We start from the raw sequence: 26,148 nt of genomic DNA, 5'->3' as shown, positions 1-26,148 counted from the left end.
ATTTTGGATAGGTTTAATTTTATAAAGAGCATTGACCTTTTCTTCAAGGTATAGAAAGAATACTTGAGCCAAATCTGTATACAGTACTTCTTCAGGTATAGGAAAACCATTGTGGGTATATAACTTACATAAATAGGAATAAAGTATAGTCCCTGGCCATGAAGAACTGACATTCTAGGAAGACATATAGACAAACTCGGTCGAAGTGTGGAAATTACCATTTTGGTAGATCAAGACTGATCAAATAATTTTATATAATTTGACTTCACATTATGTAATATAATAATTCAGGATGCAAAAGCATCTCAATGTTTGCTTTAGGAACTTAATGAAAATAAGAGAAATGCTTCTATAGTACATAATGCAATTGTCAATTTTACAAGTACATATGATTTTAGCACAAGCAAAGATTTATTTAGTATTATGATAAATATTATTTACTTTAAGAAAGGAATATAAAGTTTTGAAACCATAGTGTTTAGATTAATAAAGGTAGAAAATAGATTGAAAGAAGTATTGACATGTCAAACGTTTGTTATAAAAGAGATGTATGTTTAAATTGTTATTTGCTTTTATATTTGTTCCTAATACGTACATATTGAATGTTAGTGAATTCCATAGGAAAGTCATTTTCAAAGGCTACTAATTTACACACACATAAATTTTACACACATATGTATATATAAAGTTTTAAAATTTAAGGGAGTAATAACTATAAGAATTTCTGATCTCTTATTGGTAAAAAAGTTAGTTAAACATTCAAAGTAATCCGTTTTGACTAATGCATTTATAAGCATATTATTTCACATATCATCAAGTCTTTAGCTTTATTAAATATACTTAAGGATAATATTTAAATATGAAGACAATGGTAAGAAGTGAAATGAATTGCTGTCTTTCTAAAACAATTGAAACAAAACTCCACCAGGCCAATAGCAGAATATTTATGTGTAACAATGAATGTCAATAAAACAGGAAGAAACAAATAGAATGTCTGGAGATTAAAATGTTATAAAAATAGTAATATTCTAAGCTTTTTAAAATTGCATCGATACTGAGAATATATTATATAATAGATGAGATTCTGCTCATAAGGCTAGAAACCATATCTCTGTTTTGATGTTATATCCCTAGTGCCTAGTACAGGTTTATTAACAAAGGTTTTCAGCCCAGAAGTTATGGCATGAATAAAATAACAGATGAACTATATCAAAACACAGACTTTTAAATCTAATGATTAATCTTTTCAAAAATTAGAAAAATTTTGCAGGCATGAAGGCATTTGTTATATTCATGGAAACAAGTCAGTGAAGATGAAAATTCTTGTTACAGGAAGGAATAAAAAAAGAAACAGGAGTCTCAGATATTAAATGCTTAATTTACTTATTCCAATGCACATTAATGAATATGATCAGATTCCTGTTAATGGTTGTACATTTTATTAGATGATTAAAAAGTTGATAAACAGGTCTTTAATCTCTTGTGTTCATGGAATATGCTAAGTAAATAACATTTGAGGGAAAAAGCAGGCAACTTTTTAGGTTTTAACTATAGTAGACTAAACAGACTTGCAGAGAGAGGTAGAGGTATAGTCTCAAAGAAATGAGAGTAGAAAGAATTTGGCTTCACTTCATCTTTCTTTTGATTAACTTTGCAATCTTGGGCCAGTGGCTTAAAACCTAAAACCTCTCAGCTGCATACTTATTCAACTTAATCCAAAAATTGCAAAGATAAATGTAACATATAATTTTATATTAAATTTACCACAAAAGAGTAATTCTTTACCAAATTAGGTGCCGATAAAAGAGTCAGATTCAAAGATTCAAAGTTGGTTGAGAAAGTGCCTAAAAAGTGGTAAATTTCCAGGTATGCGTTGTACCAAATTATAATAGTTTCCTAGACCAGAAGGTCTCAGTTGCAGTGACTCTGGGAACTCACTAGGGGGCCACTGAGAAAAGACAAACAGCAAAGAAGGTTTATCATAAACCAGCTCTGGGGCTAACCCTTCCAGGAGTTGCCATCAATTGGAATCTCAAGGTTAAGTTTGGCACAATATAGAGGAGACGTGGTTTTGAACCAGGCTGTTGTCAGTATCAAAAGGTTGAGGCCACAAGTTTCTTAACCTAGGGCAGAAGTCTATACCATGATTCCAGAGATTTCCAGCCATTTCTCAAAAATATAGAAATCATGGAGAGTAAGGGCAGCTGGCAAGATCCAGGTGTAGGGCGTCAGGGACCCAGCCAAATGTGGGTAAAATATGTTTACCCGCCCTAGTGATATTGGGCTTGGTCGCATGATTCACCTTGGCCGAAGAAATGTTAGCAGAAATGATAAAGGCAGAGGCTATAAAAGTTCTTGTCCCATTTTGTACTTTATTGATCCCTCATAAGATCTTCAAGTAGTGATGGATAATCAGCCCGGACCTCAAATTGGATATATGTAGAGCAGATCTGAGACAGCCCACAGCCTGGGGCCAAGGTTAGCTGACCAACAGCATGAGCAGAGCTGCCCAGCCAGCCAAGCCCAGCCCAAGTCACTGGAACCACAGTTGTCCTTCAGACCTGTGAATGTGGGAATATATCCCTGTGGTTGTAAGCCACTGAATATTAAATTGCCTTTTTTTTTGTTTTTTATTTTTTGCAGCATGTTATTGCAGTTACCAGTGTGAGTGTATGTAATTTCCTCTCAAAATCTTTAACATTATCCTTGATCGTTAACACGTATTAATACAAATTTTTTCAGCAATAATTTTTCATTGTCACTTGTTCAATCTATGGTTTTATTCTTAAGAGTTCTCAGTCCAGTTCACCTGGCAGAAACACCAGGGAAAAAGGTTTTCACTTAACTGCCCTTTAGCTAGTCCTTTTGCTGTTTCTAAAAGATTTCATGAAAACACAAGTGCATTTATTCACTAATAAATCCCAGATGTGATCAGCTTGTGTACTTGCTTTTTGGAGAAAAGGATCAGTTAGCCCACTTGTTTTGGTAAAAACACCTAAGAAATTTGTTTCCTTCAAGAACATCTGCCAAACGATCTTTCTTCCAAATAATTTATACCCAGAAGATATTTTCACATTTTTATACCATTATAAGAAGCCAATTATAGTCTGTAGGAAAGGGTAGTAACTAGAACTGTTTAGTATGATCCGTAAGGCCTATCCAATATGTGGACCTTCGATACATAGCTGAACTTAAAATCACTGTTTAATATTGCTGATTTTTTTTTTCTAGTTCGCGTGTTTTACCACTACTGATTCTGCATAAGAAAACTGTAAAATAAGAATAATTTCTTTATGGGGGTGAGGAAAGCTAAATTTTAAGTGATTTGGTGATTCTATTTCTGTAAATTAAATGTCTACTCATAATAGAATTGTAAATATCTTTTAATTTTAAGGTAGTTAAATGTACTAGTTTTTTTTTTATATTAATGCAGTGAACTTTTTTCCTAATTCCCAGTGTACATCATGACTAAGTTCCATTGTAATTTATGTATTTAATCCTTGCTATATCTAGTTTGTATTTTTCTAAAGCAAAATTTAAAAAAAATTTTAACTAATATTTGTAATCAAATGACTCTTTCTCTTTACTATTAAGAAAATATAACTTAATCAGTAAGGCAAAACATTAAATATCCCACAGAAAAATATAATGATTAAAAAATAAAACATTTAGCGAGCCCCTACTATGTATTATGTATTTTTCTAAGGGTTTTACTTGTATTAACTCAATGATCCCTCACAGTATTAGATAGATACTATTATTACCCATGTTTTATAGATAAGAAAAATAGGTACAGAAAATGTAATTAACTTTCCAATGTTACACAGAGAGTAATGAAAGCAAGATTCCAATCCAGGCAATCAGGCTTTGGAGCTTGGATTCTAACCATTTATATTTGTAAGTTACTATTGTTATAACTCTAAAGATTGAGCTAATTTTGATGCTTATTGGTCATAATTTCCCTTTCAAGCCACTAAAACTACTAAAATTTAACTTTAATAACTGGAAAAAATTATTTTACTACATAGTAAAAAGGCAGAGTATTGGCAGATGGTAAAATATTATACCAGAGGTTAGGAACTCAAATCTTAAGATGCTTAGGACTTTGAATCTAATTAATTTTTTCCAGTACTCTTTGGGAAGAAGTGATAAGAAAAATAGCAAGTATTTATTTTTTAATATTTGGGGTAGAGTATTTTAAAATTGGGCACTTTTCTATATTTTAATAATTTTATAATGGGCTACCAAAAACTTTTAAATTTGATAAATGATAGTTGAAACAAGTAGATGATCAGGTTACAATATCAAAATTAGAAAAAATATTTCTGCAGGCAGTGACCATATGTTCTATGTAATTCCATAACAACATGGAAATAAATATTGCTTGCATACTTGGTTGACCAAACATTTGCTTTGGGAATATTCAACATAAACTCCTTTATCTCCATGACTGCCTTTGGAAATAGATCTGTTTTATTAAATGTGGTAGTTAATGCTATTTTGGAAGCAAGTACCTCAATGCATTAGTCCTTTATTGGAAATATACATTCTTAAGAAACATAATCTATATTATAAAAGATAATATAAATTCAAGTGGAAATAATGATGGAACTTATTAGTTGCCACTTTAGAGCTCCAAAATTCTGCAGAGCAAAATAACAGGATCAGAGAAGTCTATTTATAATCAGGGTTTGATTTGAAATAAAATTGGACATTTCGAATAAGGCAAAATTCCGTCAGGGGTTAAGTACAAGTATAATTATCCTTTCTCAGAATATTAGATATTTTATATTAATTTACAGTGAATAAAATTACACACTGGATGCTCAAGGGTAATCAAGAACCTATTAAAAAATAGGTGAATAAATTAATAGAATGTTGAATAATAATATATGTCTAATTATAGATGACCAGCCATCCAGTTTGCTTGGGTTAGAAGTGAGGGCTTTCCTGGGATGTGAGACTTTCAGTGTGTGCTATAATGCATAGTAGTCATGGAAAATCTCTCTAAAAAGTCAAATGTATCGTATCAGTTCCCATCCCCATCCTTTTTTCCCCTTCTCTGTTGATTGTGTGAAATAGAGGGAATACGTTTTTAATGTATTTTCTTTCTTTCTTTTTTTTAAGTTTACTGGGGTAACTTTGGTTAATACAATTATATAATTTTCAAGTGTACATTATCATTTGACATCTGTGTATTCTATTGTGTTTACCACCTAAAGTCCAGTTTCCTTCAGTTACCATATATTTGATCTCCTTTACCCACTTCACCCGGCCCCTAAATCTTATATTTGACCCCTTTTACCCCGTCTATCAGCCCCTCCTCCCCCACCCCACTAGTAACCACTTGCCTATAGTCCTCTGGTAACCACTAGCCTATATAGTCCATGTCTATGAGTCTCTGTTTGTTTGTCCTGCTCATTTGTTGCTTTTAGGTTTATATCCCATGTATAAGTGATATCATGTGATCTTCAACTTTTTCTGTCTGGCTTATTTCGCTTAGCATGATTATCTCGAGGTCCATCCATGTTGTTGCAAATGGCAGTATTTCATCTCTTCTTATGGCTGAGTAACATTCCATTGTATAGATGTAGCACAGCTTCTTTAGCCAGTCATCTATCGTAGGACACTTTGGTTGCTTCCATGTCCTAGCCACTGTGAATAGTGCTGCTATGAACATTGGTGGGCATGGGTGGGCATATTTTGGATATGGGTTTTCAAGTCTTTGGGGTAAATACCCAGTAGAGGGATAGCTGGCTCATATGGTAGATCAATTCTCAGTTTTTTCAGGAACCTCCATACTGTTTTCCATAGTGGCTATACCAATTTGCAGTCCCACCAGTAGTATATGAGGGTTCCTTTTCCTCTGCATCCTCTCCAACATTTGTTATTACTTGTCCTGTTGATGATAGCTATTCTAACAGATGTGAGATGGTATCTCATTGTGGTTTTGATTTGCATTTCCCTAATAGCTAGCAATGTTGAGCATCTTTTCAAATATTTGTTGGCCATTTGTATGTCCTCTAGGGAGAAGTGTCTGTTCAGGTCCTGCCCATTTTATGATTGGATTGTTTGATTTTTGATGTTATTGAGTCGTATATGTTCTTTGTATATTTTGGATATTAGGCCCTTATTGGAAGTGTTGCTTGCAAATTTATTTTCCCATTCGGATGGTTGTCTCTTTACCTTGTTGATAATTTCTTTTGCTGAGCAGAAGCTTTTTAGTTTGATGTAGTCCCATTCATTTATTTTTGCTTTTATTTGCCTTGCTTTTGAGATCAAATTCATAAAATTCTCTTTAAGTACAAGGTCCTTGAGTTTAGTTCCTATGTTTTCTTCTATGCATTTTACTGTTTCAGGTCTTATATTTAGGTACTTTATCCATTTTGGGTTAATTTTGGGGTGTGGTGATAGACAGCAGTCTAGTTTTATTCTTTCGCAGGTGGCTTTCCAGTTTTCTCTGTACCACTTGTTGAGGAGGCTTTCCTTTCTCCACTGTATATTTTTGTTTCTTTTTGTCAAAAATTATTTGCTCATATAAATATGGGTTTCCTTCTGGATTCTCGATTCTGTTCCACTGGTCTGTGTGTCTGTTTTTCTGACAATACTATGCCGTTTTGATTACTGACGCTTTGTAGTATAATATGAAGTTGGGCAGAGTGATGCCTCCAGCCTCATTCTTTTTTCTCAGGATGGCTTTGGTAATTTGGGGTCTTTTGTACTTTGTACAAATCTGATAATTTTTTGTTCTATTTCTTTAAAAAACGCCAATGGGATTTTGATGGGGATTGCATTCAATCTGTATAATGCTTTAGGTAATATGGACATTGTAACTACGTTGATTCTTCCTATCCAAGAACATGGAATATCTTTGCATTTTTTTTATATCTTTTTCGATTTCTTTTAATAAGGTCTTATAGTTTTATATAGGTCTTTCACTTGTTTTGTTAAATGTATTCCTAGATATTTTATTCTTTTTGTTGCAATTGCAAGAGGAATTATTTTTTCCACTTCTTTTTCTGACACTTCATTATTAGAGTATAGGAATGCTATTGATTTTTGAACATTGATTTTGTATCCAGAGACTTTATTGTATTTGCTTATTGTTTCTAGTAGTGTTCTTCTGGAGTCTTTAGGGTTTTCTATATAGAGAATCTTGTCATCTGCAAATAGTGACAGTTTGACTTCTTTGTTTCCTATTTGGATGGCTTTTATATCTTTCTCTTGTCTGATTGTACTAGCTAGGACCTCCAATGTTATATTGAATAATGGTGGTGATAGTGGACAGCCTTGCCTTGTTTCTGATCTTAGATGGAAAATTTTTAGTTTTTCACCATTAAGTAAAATGTTGGTTGAGGATTTGTCATATATGGCCTTTATTATGTTAAGGTACTTTTTTTCTATACTGATTTTGTTAAGTGTTTTGATCATAAATGGGTGCTGTATCTTATTGAAGGCTTTTTCTGGGTCTATTGATATGATCATTTGATTCTTATTGTTTAATTTGTTAATGTAGTGTATCACATTAATCAATTTGTGTATGTCGAACCATCCCGGTGCCCCTGGGATGAAGCCCACTTGATCGTGGTGTATAATCTTTTTAATATGTTGCTGTATTCAGTTTGCTAGTATCTTATTTAGGATTTTTATGTTTCTGTAATTTTCTTTTTTGGTATTATCTTTACCAGGTTTCGATATCAGAATAATATTGGCCTTATAAAATTAGTCGATAAGTATTGCCTCCGCTTTGATTTTTTGGAAGAGTTTGAGGAGAATAGGCATTAAATCTTTGAATGTTTGATAGAATTCACTGATGAAGCCATCTGGTCTTGGACTTTTTCTTTTGGTAGGTTTTTGATAATTGTTTCAATGTCCATATTGCTGATCAGTCTATTTAGATTTTCCAGATTTTCTTGATTCAGTCTAGGAAGATTGTACTTTTCTAAGTACCGGTCATTTCTTCTAAGTTATTAAATTTGGTGTTATATACTTTTTCATGGTATTCTTTCATGATCCTTTGTATTTCTGCGATGTCAGTCATCATTTCCCCTCTTTCATCCCAGATTTTGTTTATTTGTGTCCTTTCTCTTTTTTCTTTGGTGAGTCTAGCCAGGGCTTTGTCAATTTTATTAGCCTTCTCAAAGAACCAGCTCCTTGTTGTATTTATTTTTTCTGATGTTTTTTATTGTTGTTGTTTTCAATTTAATTTATTTCTGCTCTAATTTCGATTATATCTTTTCTTCTGCTGACTTTAGGCTTCATTTTTCTTCCTTTTCTAGTTTTTTAAGATGGAGCGTTAGGTTGTTTATTTGAGCTCATTCTTGTTTTTGAAGATAGGCCTGTAATGATATGAACTCTTCTCTTATGACCGCTTTTGCCATGTCCCAAAAGTTTCGATATGTTGTATTATTGTTATCATTCATTTCTATGTATCTCTCTATCTGTCTTTTCATTTCTTCTCTGATCCAGTTATTCTTCAGTAGCGTGTTATTTAATCTCCATGTATTTGTGGTTCTTTCTGATTTCCTTCTGCAGTTGATCTCTAGTTTCAAAGCATGATGATTAGAGAATATGATTGGTATGATTTCAACCCTCTTATAGTTGTTGAGGCTATCTCTGTGTCCCCATATGTAGTTGATTCTTGAGAATATTCCATGTGCACTGGAGAAGAATGTATAAGCAGCTATTTTCAGATAGAAGGCTCTGTAAATGTCAATTATGTTCAGTTGGTCTAATGTGTCATTTAAAGATGTGATTTCTTTATTGATTTTCTGTTTGGATGATCTCTCCATATCTGACAGTGGGGTATTTAGGTCCCCTACTGTGATAGTGTTTTGGTCTGTTTCTCCCTTTAGTTCTGTTAGTAATTGCTTTACATATTTCAGGGCTCCCTGATTGGGAACATAGATATTAATAAGTGTTATATCTTCTTGGTGCATGATTCCTTTTATCATTATGAATTGTCTCTCAATATCTTTCTTTACTTTTTTTATTTTGAAATCTGTTTCGTCTGATATTAGTACTACTACTCCTGTTTTTCTCTGAATGCCATTTGCTTGAAATATCATTTTCTACCCTTTCATTTTGAGTCTATATTTGACTTTGGAGCTGAGATGTGTTTCCTGGAGGCAGCATATGGTTGGGTTTTGTTTTTTTGATCCATTCTGCAACTCTGTGCCTTTTTATTGGTGAGTTCAGTTCATTTACATTAGGGTGATTATTGAAATATGAGGTCTTATTATAGCCATTTTATTTTCTGCTTTTTGGTAGCTCAGTGTTTCCATTGCTTCCTTGACCTTGTGTTTCTGTTTTCTTTATTTTGGTTGGCTTTTATGTGTTTTCCTTCTTGTTTTATGTTATATACTTTGGTTCTGAGTCTTTGACATGTGATTACCATTATGAATATGTAAAAGATCATTATATATATACAGTAGTCCATTTTCTTTTGCGCTTACCTTATCTCCATTCCCCTTTGTGAATTTGTATCTTAGAATCCTCCCCTTTTCAGTCATTGTTATCTCAATTTGTTCCTATGTATGTTGAATGTTCATTACTATCTTGTTATAACAATTCTTTTCTTATTATTTAAGTTTATAATGCCCTGTTCTTAGTAAAGGTTGCACTCCTCTGCTTCTATTTGCCCGATAGTCACTTTACTCCTAATTATGTATTTTTTTTTGTCATTTTGTTTTAGATGAACTGCTGCCTTTCAGTATTTTCTGTAGTCCCATCCTCATAGTGGAGTATTCCCTCAATTTTTGTATGTCTGGAAAAGTCTTAATTTCTCCTTCATACTATTGGAGAGCTTAGCTGGATACATTATTCTAAACTGGTAGTTCTTTTCAATTAATAATTTAAATATTTGATTCCATTCCTTTCTAGCTTGTAAAGTTTGCCCTGAGAAGTCTAAGCATAATCTAATGGGTTGTCCTTTATAAGTTACCATTTTATTCTTCCTGGCTGCCTTGAGAATTTTATCTTCGTCATTGATTTTTGAAAATTTTAATACAATATGTCCTGGTGAAGGCCTTTTGGGGTTGATATAATTGGGTGTTCTGTTGACTTCTTGAATTCCAACTTCCAGCTCATTCCTTAGATTTGGGAAATTTTCACCCACTATTTGTCTGAAAATGCTTTCTAGTTCCTGTTTCTTTTCCTCACCTTTGATAATCCCCTTCCTCTCCTGATGGTATCAGCCTGTTCTTGTATTTCTCTTTCATTATTTTTCATTCTTCGGTTTCTCTCTTCTTACTTCTGATTTATTTTTAGATTTCTGTCTTTGATATCACTGATCCTTCTTTCCATTTAATTGACTCTATTTCCCAAGCTTGCTTTTTCATTTTTCAACTCTTGCAGTGTGTTCTTCATTTCCAGAAATTTTTTTTGGTTCTTTTTGAGGGTTACGGTCTCCTTGCTCTGTTCATCTAGTTGTTTTTTCAGTTCCTGAAATTGTTGATATGATTCATTTCAGATCTCATTGAGTTTTTTCAGAAGTACCATATTGAATTCTCGTCACTTAAGTCGCATATTTCTATGTCTGTAAGCTTATTTTCTGGAGATTTTTCTCTTTCTTTCTGAGATGCTTTGTCACCTTGGTTGTTCATGGTGTTTATTGGACTCTTTCTCCATCTAGGCATTAATGGAAGTGTATTCTGCTGGTTTTCCAGAAAGAAGTTTTATTATATAAGGTCTCTCTTTAGCATGTTGCAAATAAGGTGCTTTCCTTTTGGTTTTCAGTAGGTGGCATCTAAGTCTCTTGGATCCCTGCTTTATATAAAGCTCTAAAAATGCATTTTTATTTTCTGATAGATATTTAATCACGCTCGTTACCATCTGTTTCATCCCTGTCAGTGTTAGCAACAGTTTTGGTAGCATTTTCTCAGATTCTTCTGGGGCTTCATGGTGTTAGGTCTCGGAGGGTATTGGGGGAGCGGCTCTCTGAGTTGAGGGTTGGGGGATGGGGCTCAGCCTTGATTTTGTGATCACAGTCAGTAAAAATCAACTGTTGTTTCTCTGCTGGCTACTTCTCTGCTTTCTGTTTTGATGACTGGGCCCTGCAGCCAGCCGGCCACAGAGAGCTCGCAACTTTTCCAGGCAGGGCTCTTCGGGGAACTCGCTGCATGAACTCACCATTCCTTCTCCCCTCCCCTTCCTCATGCAGGGAGCTCCAGAGGCTGAGAGAGGTAGCATCATTCTTGGCAGTGTTTGCTCAGATTCCCCTAGGGCTCCGTGATGATCGGTCTTGGAAGGTATGGGGGGAGGGGCCCTCCGGATTGGTGTTTTGGAGCTGCGGCTCAGCCTCAGTTTTGCAACCGGCTGGTAAAAATCAGCTGTTGTTTCCTTGTGGTCATACCCTGCTTCTCTGCTTTCTTCCCTGATGACTGGGCTCTGCTGTCGACTGTGTATAAGTTCCAACACTTCCAGGCAGGCTGATCAGGGAAGTCGCCAAGCCTTCACCCCTCCCCCTCCTCCTGCAGGGAGCTCCAAAGGCTGTTAGAGGTAGCTTCTTTATTTGTCTCAATCCACCACCTGACGCCCAAGGTTCTGATCTGTAGTAGCTCTTATGCGCAGATCCCATGCTCAGACATGCTGGTGTACAGTTTGTGTGTTTTGTTGTTGAGATTTAGATGTTCGGCTTATTGTTGTTTCAAGGGGAGAGATCTGGGGACATCTCTCACTCCGCCATGTATTTTCCGTACAACTTTTAATGCATTTTGTGTGTGTGTGTGTGTGTGTGTGTGTGTGTGTGTTTGCACGCGTGCGCGCGCGTAGGGCCTAATGGTAAGGATAACTAACTCCTTACCTTTGCAATGCTTATAAATCTATATTAGTTGAACATTTAAAAATAATTCTGAAATAAACCAAATATAGATGCGTAATTCATAAAACTTAACACTGAATGTAACATTGCACAATTCTGGCTATTGATTTTTTAAATAATATGATCCTCCTTGGCATTTTCTGTTGACTACTGTTGAATAGCCAAGTCGATTATAATCATTTTATATCTTGTCTTTAAACTTAGTTACCTCCTCAGTGAGTTGATTTTATTGACTTGTAGGTTTTTCAGATCTAGTTTGAGTTCAATGATTTTCTAGCTATTTTGTTTTTAATGAGTTTTTATTCTGCAAGATATTCTGGCAGGCTTTTTGTTAACTGTTTTTGGAATTTTATGAGCATGCTGTTATGAGCAAGGAAATAGTTATGTTAGGTAACATTACTAATAAAATGTTAAGTTTGGAGAAAAATACCCATATGCAAACACAGTAGCAGCTACATGCATGGCTTTTAGGATGGATCACGTGAAAAGCTTTCAGCTGGGCATGGTGGCAAGGTTGGCTGTGGAGGCTGAACAAAACCCACTGTTCTGAGGCTGCTGTTTTTGTTTGCTTACTTGTTCCCAGTGCACTACTATACTGCTGGTATTATTGTTCCATGGTCTATTTTTTATGTACAAATTGTATCTTAGAATACAAATCAAAATGCCGGGCATACTCTTTATCAATTTGCTAATATACTTGTCTTTTGGCTTTATAAGGTGAAGGTAAATTTAATTGTATTCCTGACCCCTAGAATGGGGGTTATATATTTTCCTCTCCATATGTATTTTCTTGTAATAAACACTTTTATCCCAAGGGGAACATGTTATTTTCCTTCTCTCATGAATAAACTTTGTAATGTTTTGAGAAAATATTGTGGAACTTTCTAAAGAATCTTATGGTTTTTAAAAGGAAATTAAATAGCTTTATTCTTACTACATGTTGAGTATTGTCTCCTGGGGAATTCAGAGATATGCAAAAATACTGAACTATGCTAAAACTATACCTTTAAAAGCAATTAAAGATTAGGTGGTACTTATGGTGACAAAGATGATGTGGATGATGAGAATAATAACCATAATTTATTGAGTACTTATTAGATGTCATTCATTGTTTAAAGTACCTTCATACGCATTATCACATTTCATTGTAACAGCAATCTAAGAGATAACTAACATTATCATTTCCACTTGGTGAATGATGAAACTGAGACTTGCTAAGATTAAGTGACTCTGTCAGGGCTGCACATCCAGTGTGGGCCTGCTTTGAAGACAAAATAGAGAAAAAGAAGTCTCTGCAACCATTTCCCAAACACAGGGACGTGCATGTGAGAGGAGCAGCTTTGACTTGGAAATGATGCTGATAAGCAGAGCCCCCAGGTTGCACATCAGTCCCAAGGGTAAAAGCAACATGCGCGAAAGTGTAAGTTTTGATAATAGAATGAACCCCTCCGAGGGTATAAAGAAAAGTTCTGAGAGAAAGATCAATGGGAAGTTGAGTCAAGGGGGTGGGCAAGAGACTAGAGTATTTCATGGATGTGCATATTTGAGGGGATTGCTTGTGTGATGAGTAAGGGTATCAGGAGTCTGAAGCAAGTCATGTTTAGCTTGTCTTGAGTTTTCCAAGAGAACCGTATAGTGAAAATCAATAGGGAGAAATCAAAACTTTCTATGATTAACTCTAGCTCGATGTGTACTGTTGAGTCACAAATTCTAAAGGAGTGATCAGAAGCCTGATTTTTATTGTCCATGTTGGCGGGAGGAGGCCCTAGTAATCAGAATCTGAGCTCTAGAAGCAGAGGACTGTGACTGAGTCTTGTCCTCTTTGCAGCATGTCTCTGTGTAGTTGTATGTTCTCCTGAGGTTGCATGGTTTCTGTGTATTGAAGTTGTACATTCTAGGAATATAGAGTTATCTTCTGTGTAAGATGAATCAATGAAAACAAGAGAAAGTAAAATCTCACCATATGAGTAAGGGAGAGGGATGTGGTTGGGAAAGAAAAGAGCAATCATTTTGATTTGCCACCCTAGTGTCAGCAACTTTACGTACATAATTTATTTTAGTTGGGAACAATCTGCTGATTTTATAATATTATTTCCATTTTATAGCTAAGAATACAACTGGGGGCTTGGATAGATTTAAAAATAATAGCCCAAGGTCATATAAGTAGTAGGTAGATCTGGGATTAAAATTCAGTTTATCTGACATAAATATTTTAGTTTTTACATAACAGTACATTGCAAGACATTTTTAATAGTAGGCAGTCGAGTACCTGAGTCTGTTACTATAAAATATAAACATATGTTCACTTCTGAATCTTGTCTATTGGTCCAGACTTTTTTGTCAAGACAGGCAACATCTGTGACCTATAATGTTTTTCTTTTCCTTAAAGTTTGTCTCAGTATTTTATGAAATCAGGGATTCTGCATTTAAAAACAGCTTTCATTCAAGATTTTTCATTATCATCAGTAAAAGGTAGATGATGGGAGGGGGCTTCAAGAGTGAGATCAAAATGGAATTCAGTTACTTTGGAGGAAGATCTTGACTTTACATAGAGACAGAAAACATCTGCTCTCATCTCTGATTTCAGCATTCCTCAGTCTTATTCTCGCAAGCCATTGACACAGCCTGACTGAGCTAAGGCCAGGCCCCTTAAATTAGAAGCGATAAATAAGGTAGATGAAGAAAAGGAAGAAAACGAGTCTCAAATATTATCCCAGAATATGAAGAGGACGTTCTCAGCTTATAATCACTGCTGCACTGCTGTAATAATTTCTACATGAATCTAGCATAGCACTTTCCACACCACATTATAAGTTTGTTTCATCCTCAGCACACAACAAGTACCCAAAGCTGGGGAGCACTGTTTTCACCCCTGCACATTCCTATTATTTTTACAGGTATTTAATAAGTCTTTGTTGAAATGAACAATCAGCTCAAAGAGTGAGTAGGTCATTAGGGAAATTAGAAGGGCCTACTTAAAGGCTTCTGATTTGCAGACGCTTTACTCTGATAAGAGGTGATAAGTTCCTAACTAGAGATATTGAAATATGGGCAAGAAAAATTGTAGGCAGGCAAAGCATGTTGTAGATGACATTGTAAGTTTCCTTTCTCAAACTAGGATGCTGATTCTGGAATCTAGGTACTTGTCTCACCTCTGTCACTCTCTGTAAATTTTCATAAAACTCTTGACCTAACTGTTCAGTTCTTTGTTTACCACATAACCAGGGGACACTTAATAATCTATAAAATCATTTATATTTTGAGAATTCTTTGACTTTTATGAAGTACCATATGAAAAATGGATGTATTTCTTGAAATAAGTAAGTCTAGTTCCAATAGGAAGAAGTATAGAAAACCAAACCTAAAAGCTTAAATCATGATGAATAAATTGGAAACAATAGGGACATTAGAAATCTGCTTACTTTAATTTTAACATTTGGGAATATTTAAAAAATTTTTCATTTCAGTAGTAGCACCTTACTTTGAAATGTTATTAAAAATCTACATACCATACAATCACTTATGCCTGCTGCATTCTAATTAAAAAAAAACAACAACAAAAAACAGTTATGTTTCTTTTGAGACATTCATCCCTAAATGAAAATCCTTAGCTATAAACCAGTCATTCAGTTGTATAATAAGACATCTGCCTTTCTGTGTCTTGGTAGACAATGAAGTGGAGAAGAACAGAATATAGAGGGTAGGGGAAATGGGAAATGTATGGCATATCTTTCAGTATGATTTTTATTTTTTCATTGCTATCTCTGCCTGAAATAGCCTCTTTTACTCTGATCCTGAGCTGAACTATAGCTTAGACTCTAGATTTAGACCACCTGGCTCTGAATCCTGAATTGCCGTTTAATTTCAAGAGTAATCTCGAAAGTTACTTACCTGTGTGTCAGTTCCTTTGGCATAAAATGGGCACAATAATAGACCTATCTCATAGGGTTGTCGTGAGGAGTCAATGAGAAAAATACATGTAAGGTACTTAGGAGAGTACTTGGCACATAGTAGGCATTTAATAAAAGTTAGCTGTCATTATTGTTAACTTGTATTCTGGGCTGGAGTTAGTGTAGTAGGGCCGGAGCTACCCATCTGCTGCTCAGATATGTTTTTAGAAATAAAATGACTCAGAGTTATCTTTAATCTCATGCCAAATGGAAACCCCAGCAAGTGTCTGCCAATTCCACTCCAAACTTTTCATCTCCACTGTTCATGTGCTTAGTTCAAACCTTCATGATCACTTGTGCTATGGTATTAGTCTCTTAACTGAAACTGAAAGTTCTTATTTCTCGAATTCATCTCCCACATTGATATCAAATCTATCTTTTTAGTTGCAAAACCAACACCTGCTAGAAATATGCTCTAGCACATAGTAAGTGTTCAACAAAAATATTTTTTTTCTTCTTATTTCCTTCCTAGTGATGATACAAGCTACTTAAAGATGAGCAAGCTCTCCAACATCTGACATTTAGGTAGTTACTGAATTAAATGTGTCAGGGATTCTACAGCGGGGGTTTTCATATTATGTTAGAGACTGAACTGGAACGACTAAGTTGTTTTCCAGGTCTGGAGATTCAATAATTATATGTCATAGATGTTTGACTGAGTCTAAGAGAATTGTCTACCATTTTGAAAAAGTCACAAGAAATATATTTGTTAGGTTCCATTTTAGATTTTACATTATCTACATGTGATAGGAAATACCATTTGAGAAAGGTAAAACAAATATATTGTGACACTGGCCACACATTGAATTATTACTGTGATAATCAAATTGCTGCCTTGCTTGTATCTACACTTGCATATTGCCTTTGGTATGCATACTTCATTGTATGATTAAAAGATTTTTGCTATATTTTTTCAGCCTGGGATTGCCATCAGACCCCTCTCTCCACCGGATAGGCTGAGCTCCACCCTGAGGATAAGGTCCTCACAAGTTGCTGAGGCTTGTCTCTCACACCAGAAACTAGAGAAGCATGAGAGGGCACGCTTGGGCATTAAAATTAGAACCTATCTTGGACCGTGGAGGTATCACACGACACAGCCTGGGATCAGGGGAGGGATAAATATGGTATGGGGTTTGTGGCTCTAAACCAGCCCTTTGGTCATTCTCTTCTCTCTGGGTCAAGAGTGTGGAATTGCCCAGATTTTAAAAGCAGGAATTCAACCTCTACAATAGCTTACATTTTTCTAAGCTGAACTGTTTTATTTCTTTGACTTTTGTTTATTTCTCACTTTCTTCTCAGCATCTGTGAAGGTTTGAATTCTGCTTCCAAATTCCTATATTAAACCCCTAACGCTAGTACTTTAGAAAGATAACAGAACTAAAACAAAGCCATTAGAGTGGGACCTAATTAATCTGACTGGTGTCCTTATAAGAAGAGAAAATTTGGATGCACAAAGGCACACCAGGAACCCGGGGATGTGTGTGTACAGAAGAAAAGACAATGTGAGGACACAGAGTGAAGACATTCATCTGAAAGCCAAGGAGAGAGACCTCAGAAGAAACCCAACCTGCTGACACCTCGATCTTGCACTTCCAACCTCTAGAACTGTGAGAAATTAATTTCTTTTGTTTAAACACACCAGTCTGTGATACTCTGTTATGGCAGCCCTAGCAACTAATATCACATCTAATAGAACAACTCTTAGAAGCACCACCTGGGTTCATCAGTGCTGAAGGGAACCCACAGAAAGGGTATGTCACTCCATCTCAGGAAAGGCTTCACTGTGGGAATGAGACAACCCAGGGCACAGTGATCAGTGAGTAAGAATACCAAAGGGTGGGTAAAATGTGTGATCTCTTTATCTTGTTGCTTTTTCTTGCGGGGCATGGGACTTCTGTTTTGTTTTGTTTGTTTGTTTTTTGTTTTTTTGTTTTGTTTTAAGAGGTAATTCCTCTGTAATTACCAATTATAAACTAGCTGTAAAAGAAAAGAAAAGTGGAAGATTAAAATGAATCGTATTGACCAAATCATTCTTCCTGTGTGTAGTTTTAAATATAATTGTTTAAAATCTATGTGTGATTTTTAATAGAAAGCAAAACTGATTTTGAATTTTGGGAAAATGGTTTCCTACCAACTGCTAAAATTCAGAAAAATAAACTTTCCCTTTAGCAGATATTTTTAGAAACCAGGAGCTGAAACAAAGCAATGGTTCTGACAGTGGAGACCCACATAGACGACCCTTTAATCTAGAGATCTATATCCCCTGGCTGAAATTATACTAAGTATTAATAGCCTGAGAATTGGAAGAGAGTTTTAAAAAAGGCACCATATTTTTAGTTTCTACTCAGAAAAGTATTACATGAGATAACTCTATACAATTTACAGTTAATAGAAGATAGTTTTAATCTCTTTTTTTGTATTTTCTATAATACTTTTATTTTTGGATTCTCTGTATTTAAATATTCTTTTTGACCCTCTGAATTATTAAATCTCTGAATTATTATAGACTAGATTATTAAATGATAAAACAATTTAAAACATCTGTGTTTTTATACAAACCTTGATTTTAAAATTTTCCAATAGTTTGTTTGTTGCTTTTTTTTGCTTGTACCAATCAAAAGAAATACATAATGAAGAAAAATCACATATTGTTTGTGATGTATTACCTCCCCCTTCTTTGAATCAGGAAAAGGACCACAAATTTCCTAGAGAGAAATATTTTGCCATGCTTTAAAAAAAAAAGTCTGTTATTGGTTTAATAGGGCTAAATGTTGTTAGTTAATGTTGGCATTTGTATCCTAACTGCCTTTCCTATTGTATTAATTTTCTGTGGTAATAAATTACTAAAACCTTAGTGGCTTAAAATAACACGAATTTATTTTCTTACAGTTCTGAAGGTCGGAAATCTGAAATTGGTATTACTGGGTGAAAATGAAGACATCTACCAGTTGCGTTCCTTCTAGGGGCTCTAGGAAAGAATTCGTTTCCTTGCCTTTTCCAGCTTCCAGAGGCTACCTGCATTCTTCGGCTTGTGGGTTTTCCCTGCATCTTTAAAGCCAGCAGTGTAGCATTTTCAAATCTTTCTTTCTCTCTGACCTCTTATTCTGTCATCACATTCTCTGACCAATTCTCTTGGATTCCTCTTGTAAGGACCATTGTGATTATACTGGGCCCAATGGGTAATGTGGGATAAATTTTCAGCTCAAGATCCTTTACTTAATCACATAAGCAAAGTCCCTTTACCATTTAATGTAATATGTTATAGGTTCTGGGTACAAGGACATGGACATCTTTGGGGGGACCATTATTCTGCCTACCATACCCATACCATCTGAAGCCTTTCTCTCAAGGACCATAAAAAGTGGGTTAAATGACTATCTCTGGAAATTTAAGATAAAGGTTATGGACTTTGTGTACGTAATTGTGGTTAGATTTAATAGGTGTCTCTAATTTAGTGAAGAACTGTTGTTGTGAAAACCGAGCCTGTTGGGTGAGAGTTGTCAGAGGAACTATAGGTCCACAACCCATTATCTGGAACTCCTAGAACGAGCTGTGTTTCAGTGTTTTTGAATGGTAATGTGGTATATAACTGTGGTTATATAACGTTCTCAGTGGGGTCTGTAACTAGATTAATTAGTATTTCTGCAGTGTAACATGAATATTCATACTAAGTGAGATAAAGGCCATATATAGCCTTATATCAGTTTATGTCAGATTTTTGCCATGTCTTGAGTTGCAAAAAATGTTCAGTTTCTGGAGCATTTTTGATTTTGGAATTGTGCACAGTATTATTGTATAGAGAAGACCGAGAGCCAGAAACACACACACACACACACACACACACGTACACACATATGCACAAAAGACTTTAAAATCATTGACTGTCAAGTGAGGATTCAATTGAAAATCATACATGGAAATAAACCAGAAAAAAGCAGGGTCAAATATTATCAAAAGTTAAGCAGGTCTTCTATGATAGATTAAACTTCTTTTACTTCTTAAACAAAAGAAGCTGTTCTTATATAGATAAACAAAGATATGATTAAACTATTAGAACTTTCCCTTGAAGCAGCTCTCTCTCAGCATCTATCTGTTAGGGACTTGGTCCTGGAAAGAGACTTTTTCTAGACTGTGGACACCAGCTCTTCCGTATATTACTGGAGCTCTGGGGAGGGGTAAAGGAGATCCATCGATATGTTTTAGGGAGGCTCCGAACAAGTCTCAATGTAGGGAAAACACAATAGGGTCCCTGATGATGTTTCCATGAGTAAAAAAAAAAAGATTGGACCTAGTCCTGACTTGGCTAGTGAGCTTGTCCTGACTCTGAGTCCAGAAATAGGATGGGGCGAGTCTTAGTCATAAGTGTGTGGGGTGGTGGGGTGGTGGATGCTCAAAACCTAGTCTAATGCAGTCTCCTAAGTGTTGCCTTGAGCCTAGGAAGTGGCTGAATGTGTGAAATGAAAAACCTGGCCCCTTGGGGCACAGGTATCCTAAGGTATGGAACACCTTCAGCTGATTTTAATATAGAAAAATCATCCTCTGTGTCACTAAGAAATGCTAAACCATACAATACTAATAGCTCCTAAGGCTTAAATAAATAAAATAATTTTTCCCCATATTCTTCCTATGTCCCTGCTATTACTGATCATATATATATATATTTTTTGCTGGGGTGGGGGGTGGAGAGAGAGAGAGGGCAAGGGAGAGAGGGAGAGAGAGCGTGCGCTCTGAAGGTGTCACACTGACAGTTAAATACTCTTCCCTAGAACTGATACATGTCACTTCTGTTCCCAACCCACTGACCAAAATTAGTCATGTGTTACCTCCAAAAACAAGGAGGCCAAGAAATGCAATCCCACCATGTACTCAGAAGGTAGCAGAACCAGAAATATTTGGCAAACTATGCTGATGACTGTAACTTTCTTCTCTGAAGAACTGATATGTGTCAAAATGTTCTATCAGCCCAAACAGAAGATATGGGCTCAATCTCTAGGTCCCAGAGATTTCAGAGGTAGTTTTACCAGCAAGAGTGGTGCCATCTCTCCACAACCCCTGTGTCTCTTGGAAGAAGATCAACTCCTGCTGTTCTCCCTGCTTTGCCCCACAGTGGTTCAGTTTCATGGTCCTATTTCCTCACCAAGCCAGCAGTCTGGAAACAAACTGATTCTGACCGCTGCCCTAGGGCAACTTCACATGGAGTACCATAATCTAGAAATCAAGAGTTTTTACCCCAAGGGTCAAATTTTTGAAGGAGAGTTCTTTCTGTTGACAAGGGGAAGTAGAACATGACTGTCCTCACTCCTGGAGTTGAGTGCTTTGTCAAGCAATCACACACATCAGATGTGATCCAAAACACAAGCTTCCGCATTACCCTGCAATGCATGCGGTGCACCAGACTGTTTCCTTCCCCATGGCATGCCCATCTCTTCCCTCTCCTCCTACCTCCACATACACTTGCACACTCTAATAAGTTTACAGTACTTGGGGAATCCCTGAATGTATAAAATGCTGAGGGAGTTGGGGCCAATAGTTAATGGGTGCTGGAGCCTTGTACCCAGGGATGTGAATGAGGCCCCTTTTTTTGCACTTCAAACTATAAAATTACAAAATCAGCAGTTCAAAAAAAACCTCCCCTCTTCTCAATTACAAATAAGCGTTCCCATTTGCGTGATTCTCTTGAGCGATATTAGAATTGCCCTTTTAACTGCTGAATATCGATGCTATGGAATTGGCTTGTAACAAGTAATATGTAAAGGATTGTTGCTTGCAAATGTATTAACTCAAAACAGTCTATTGCACATGCAAGGGAATATTGTATTTATGAGCTGTGCAGTGTTCCAAGTTTATTTAACAGTAAGAATCTATGTGGTTGGAGTCAAATGTTAAGTGGTTAAATAAAGTATGCATTACTGACTCACCATATCCAATTGGTATTGATTAATGCACTGGTACTGAATATTTTCCTGTTACAGATGTTCATAAAATATCTTCTTTTCTGTTATCACTGGCCTTGTGTTATCATCTGCAGGTGAGAAATTTTTCTCTTTCCACAGTGCAATTGTGTAAAGTGCTTCATCTCACTCTGGTAAGACAAATGAGGACTTTTTAGAGATGATTGTTGTAATGCCACAATATACTATCTGCTGTTTCCATGATTTTGCCATTAAGTAGGATGAATAAATAACTTATTTTTCAGTCACTCATTCCTCTTGTAATGAGTTATCTGGCATGCCACATTTTCAATTTACTGAATTTTATTCTACGAGTATATTTGTGTTCCAGTAATTATTTAATATCAGAGCAGGAATACTAATGGCTCAGGTTGTCTGGAGACTGGGAGTTGAGTTCCAGGTCCGTTACTAACTATTTGTAATATTTGGTGTCAGTGAGCCTCTGTGAGTCCTGTTTTCATCTATAAAATCAGTATCTTAAATAATCGAAGGTTCACTTTAGTTTGAAAATGATCTGATTTGGTATATTTATATTTATCATCAATTAAAGATACTAGGGGGTTAGTAGTTACTGTAATTACTTGGAATCCGACTTTAAGTCATTTAAAATCTTTATTTTCTGTCAATATAACTGAGATTAATATTTCATTTATATAATTTATATACATTTTATGATTATAGATTATAAAATATAAAATATTACATATTTCATGTATAAGCATATACTTTTTTCTTTTCTACTATCTATACTGATATATAAAAATATGTCTTAATAACTTATTAGTAAAAAGGACAAACTGAAGAGAGGCATAATTATTCATTGTAGCAAAAATTTTAATTTAAACATATTTCTCGAAGGGTTGTACTAAAATTAACTTTAGACCGTAATAAAGAATAAAAGGCATTTATGTGAGCCAAAGGAGCTGCAGCCCTGGAGATACAGATTCAGGTGCAATTTAATTGTGTTTCAGCAAGACAAAGGGGAGGCCATCTTTTATAGAGAAAGTTCCCATCCAAGTTCTCAATTTTATGCACATGAGCTTTCCAAATTGCGCAATTCTCGTTACAGGTCTCAGTCCATTGGTAGAAGTACAAAATGAAGGTTTCCCTGCAATGGTTGATTTGGATGGCATAAACAGCAAGGAATAGTTTGGGAGGCCGAGAGTTCAGTCTGAGGTTCTTCCTGGTATACAGAGTATGTGAGAAGTCTGTCAGTAAATAGCTGCTAGGCTCTAATTATTCATAAAATTTGGCCCTTGTTTGACCATGGAGAGTTCATCTCAGCAGGTGAATTCCTTCCTGGGGTGCTTATCAAAGGAATCTTTCATCTTGGGGTCCACAGATTTGTTTGCCCACAAATCATTAGCTCTTTAAGTTAGAAGCTTAGAGGGAGGAGGAGCCCCTAAGAAAATTTGACTTTGAGGTGTTGGAAGTCATTCCTCAATAAAGTCTCACCAGATTTGAAGGAAAAGGTGAAGATTTATAGCTCCCTCTTTAATTACTTAAAGGATTATTTCATACTAGTTTATTCTGTGTGGCTCTAGAGGAGAGAAAGGGGCCAGTTGCTCTTGACAATATTTATTTATCCCCTTTTCCAATAAATATTGAGTGGCTTCTTTGTGCAAGGTGCTTTGGTTGCAAGACAACACCCTGTTTTCTAGAGTGCTAACTGTACCAGAAAGTTAGGGAAAGGCGATTCTTGTTACAATATGAAGAATGACAATTTTTGCATCCTGATAGGACAACGAGTTTCCCATTACTGGCAGTAATTTAGAAGAGAATGGATAACAATTTGTTAAGGGTGTTATAAGAAAGAATTCTTGTCTCATGAAAGAAGGACTAAGTTAATCTCTGAGTCATCTGATCTGATTCTGTGAAGCTCCTAGGGGAGTACAGGTGGCTTAATTTGATTTGATTTACAACTCAAAGAACGCCTTCTCCCTGAATACTTCAGGTACATTTTTTTTTTTTTGATAAGATGAGGTAAATTAACACACCTCCTTTTTGCTGTGTATTAACTCTAAAAGAAAATCATAATTGGCCTATGAGAAAAGGTAAAACAATACCAGTTGTAGAAACACCACAGGTCTATTTGTCCTGTAGTAAGAAGTTTTCTGATTACAGTGCCAACTAAGAATCTGAGAGTAATGAGAATAAAAGCAACAACAACTTGGGGGGTTCTAAGTAGATTAATTTTTTTTACACTTTAACAAAATGTCCAAGCATCCTATGTCTGCTCTACGTTACTTTTTTGAAACATTGGGAAAGAAACATGCTCTTAGAGGATGCATACTTGGTACATTTTTTCCATTAATAGCATGAATATATTTAATTGTCTTGATACTTAATACTTACATTAATTATGGCTATTATAAAATTCTGCTCAAATATAGTACTAATACAAAGACTTCATTTATTTTTTCTGATCCTCATCTGAACCTCACCCCCTGTACAATAATACTCACCCCATTATATTGTCATAAGGAGTAAATTACACAATAATTTGTTAGTGTATGCTTTTAGACAAAAGTGATTTTTTTTACTTTAATTAGTAATTAAAAAAATGTTTTGTAAATAGTATTTTAATGTTACATTAACCCAAGGAGCCAATTTAAGCCTACCATTTATAAAAATTCTTTGAAACACATTTACTTGGATGTTTAGAGTTTAATTACACCTTTTTTGATTATAGCTTCCCACCAGACACAAATTTTTCAGACACAAATCCACTCATACATTTATGGCACTTCTATAACCACAGAATCAGTTGCTGATAGATCCTGTCCTGTTTAGCAAGATATTGAGGTGCTTTGCAGAGACAACAGACCAAAGCTGAAAGTTATGCAGCTGCAGCATGTGCAGAGGAGAGAACTTTGACCTCCAGCTGCACCCGGAAACAAAGCCTTGTGCTCCCCACCTCCCACCCTCACAGAACCAAAGGACTAGGACATAACTGGAACTTGAACACAAACTCTTTCAGAACCAAAGAGTCTGTTGTCCAGGAAAATCCAGTGCTGACACCCCTTACTATAAGTTCGAAGGTCCTCCAAATAAAACTTCCCCTCCCGGCACTTCTGCACATGTATTCTCCCTAACCCCTTAAAAACTCTTAGTCTAGTCTGTGAGCAAGATGGATTTGAGCCACTATTAAGTCTTCCATCTTCTCAGCTGGCACCTTCTCGATTAATAAACATTTTCATACTCCAAACTGACGTTTTTAGTTTTTGGCCTTTTGAAGCTTCAGGCATATAAACTTGGATTTGATGGCACTTCTATAAAAGGAGGCTTTTTTATTATAGCTGAGAAATAAATAATGTATATGTCTAGGAGAACAATGGAGAAATGTTTCATTTTTATCAATAACATAACAGAATGTGAAGTAGGGAAGGGTAGTGGTGAAGAGCTTAGATTCTGGAGTAAAGCTGACAGGTTTGAATCTAAACTTTGTCATTTATAAATAATGATGAGTATGTTACTTAATGTTTTGAGTCTATTTCCTCATTTGTAAAATGGCAAAATAGCAAACAATTTTTTAAAATTATGTTTATTGGGGCAACATTGGTAAATACAATTATATAATTTTCAAGTGTACCTTATAATTTGACATCTATATATTCTATTGTGTGTTTACCATCCAAAGTCCAGTTTCCTACAGCTACCATATATTTGATCCCCTTTACCCACTTCAACCTCCCCCTACCCCCCTTCCTCTTGATCCTCTTTAAGCATCTACCTACCCCCCCGCTTCCCCACCTTCTCTGTCTTTGTCCCCTTTCCTCCTCCTTTCTCTCATGAGTGCTAAGGATGTTTCTTCTTCAAGTCAGGTAAGGTTGGAAGTGTCTCGGCTATGTTTGTTTTATAGAAAAGAAATATACTTCTGCATTCGGGATATATCTGTATTCCAAATTCTTGACTTCTTGACACATCTAAATTCCCTAACTGTTTAATGTTTTTGGAAAATCTAGGAAAATTGTCAAGCCATTTTTCATTTCTCCATACTTCTCTTCAACTCAAGAGTGAGGAAATGGGGCAGGTATACACACACACACACACACACACACACACACACATGCACTGGAGGAAATAACATTAGTTATCAAAAATTTTACTTTACACTTGCAAACTTGATATTTTTGGCATTAATATGCATGTTGTTTAGAATTTCATCTTGCTACATACTCAACAAATTCCAGGTCCTTCATTAGGACTCTGATAGTTGCTGTTGGAAGAATTGTAAAAGCAAATGTTTCTGCTACTAAATAACTTACAGACTTTGGGGGGAGATAAAATGTATACACAGAAAAAATTTTGCAATGAAAAGCTATGAATTAAAATCGTAAATTATAAATTGAACAAAGTGTGCTGTCCCAGGATTTTCCTAATGGGTGGAGGGGAGTGATCAATATAATTTGACAAAAATTTCCTG

This window comes from Pteropus medius, unplaced genomic scaffold, assembly GCF_902729225.1.
Source record: "Pteropus medius unplaced genomic scaffold, Ma_sr-lr_union100, whole genome shotgun sequence".
Lineage (NCBI taxonomy): Eukaryota > Metazoa > Chordata > Mammalia > Chiroptera > Pteropodidae > Pteropus > Pteropus medius.
This window is presented reverse-complemented; position numbering follows the sequence as displayed.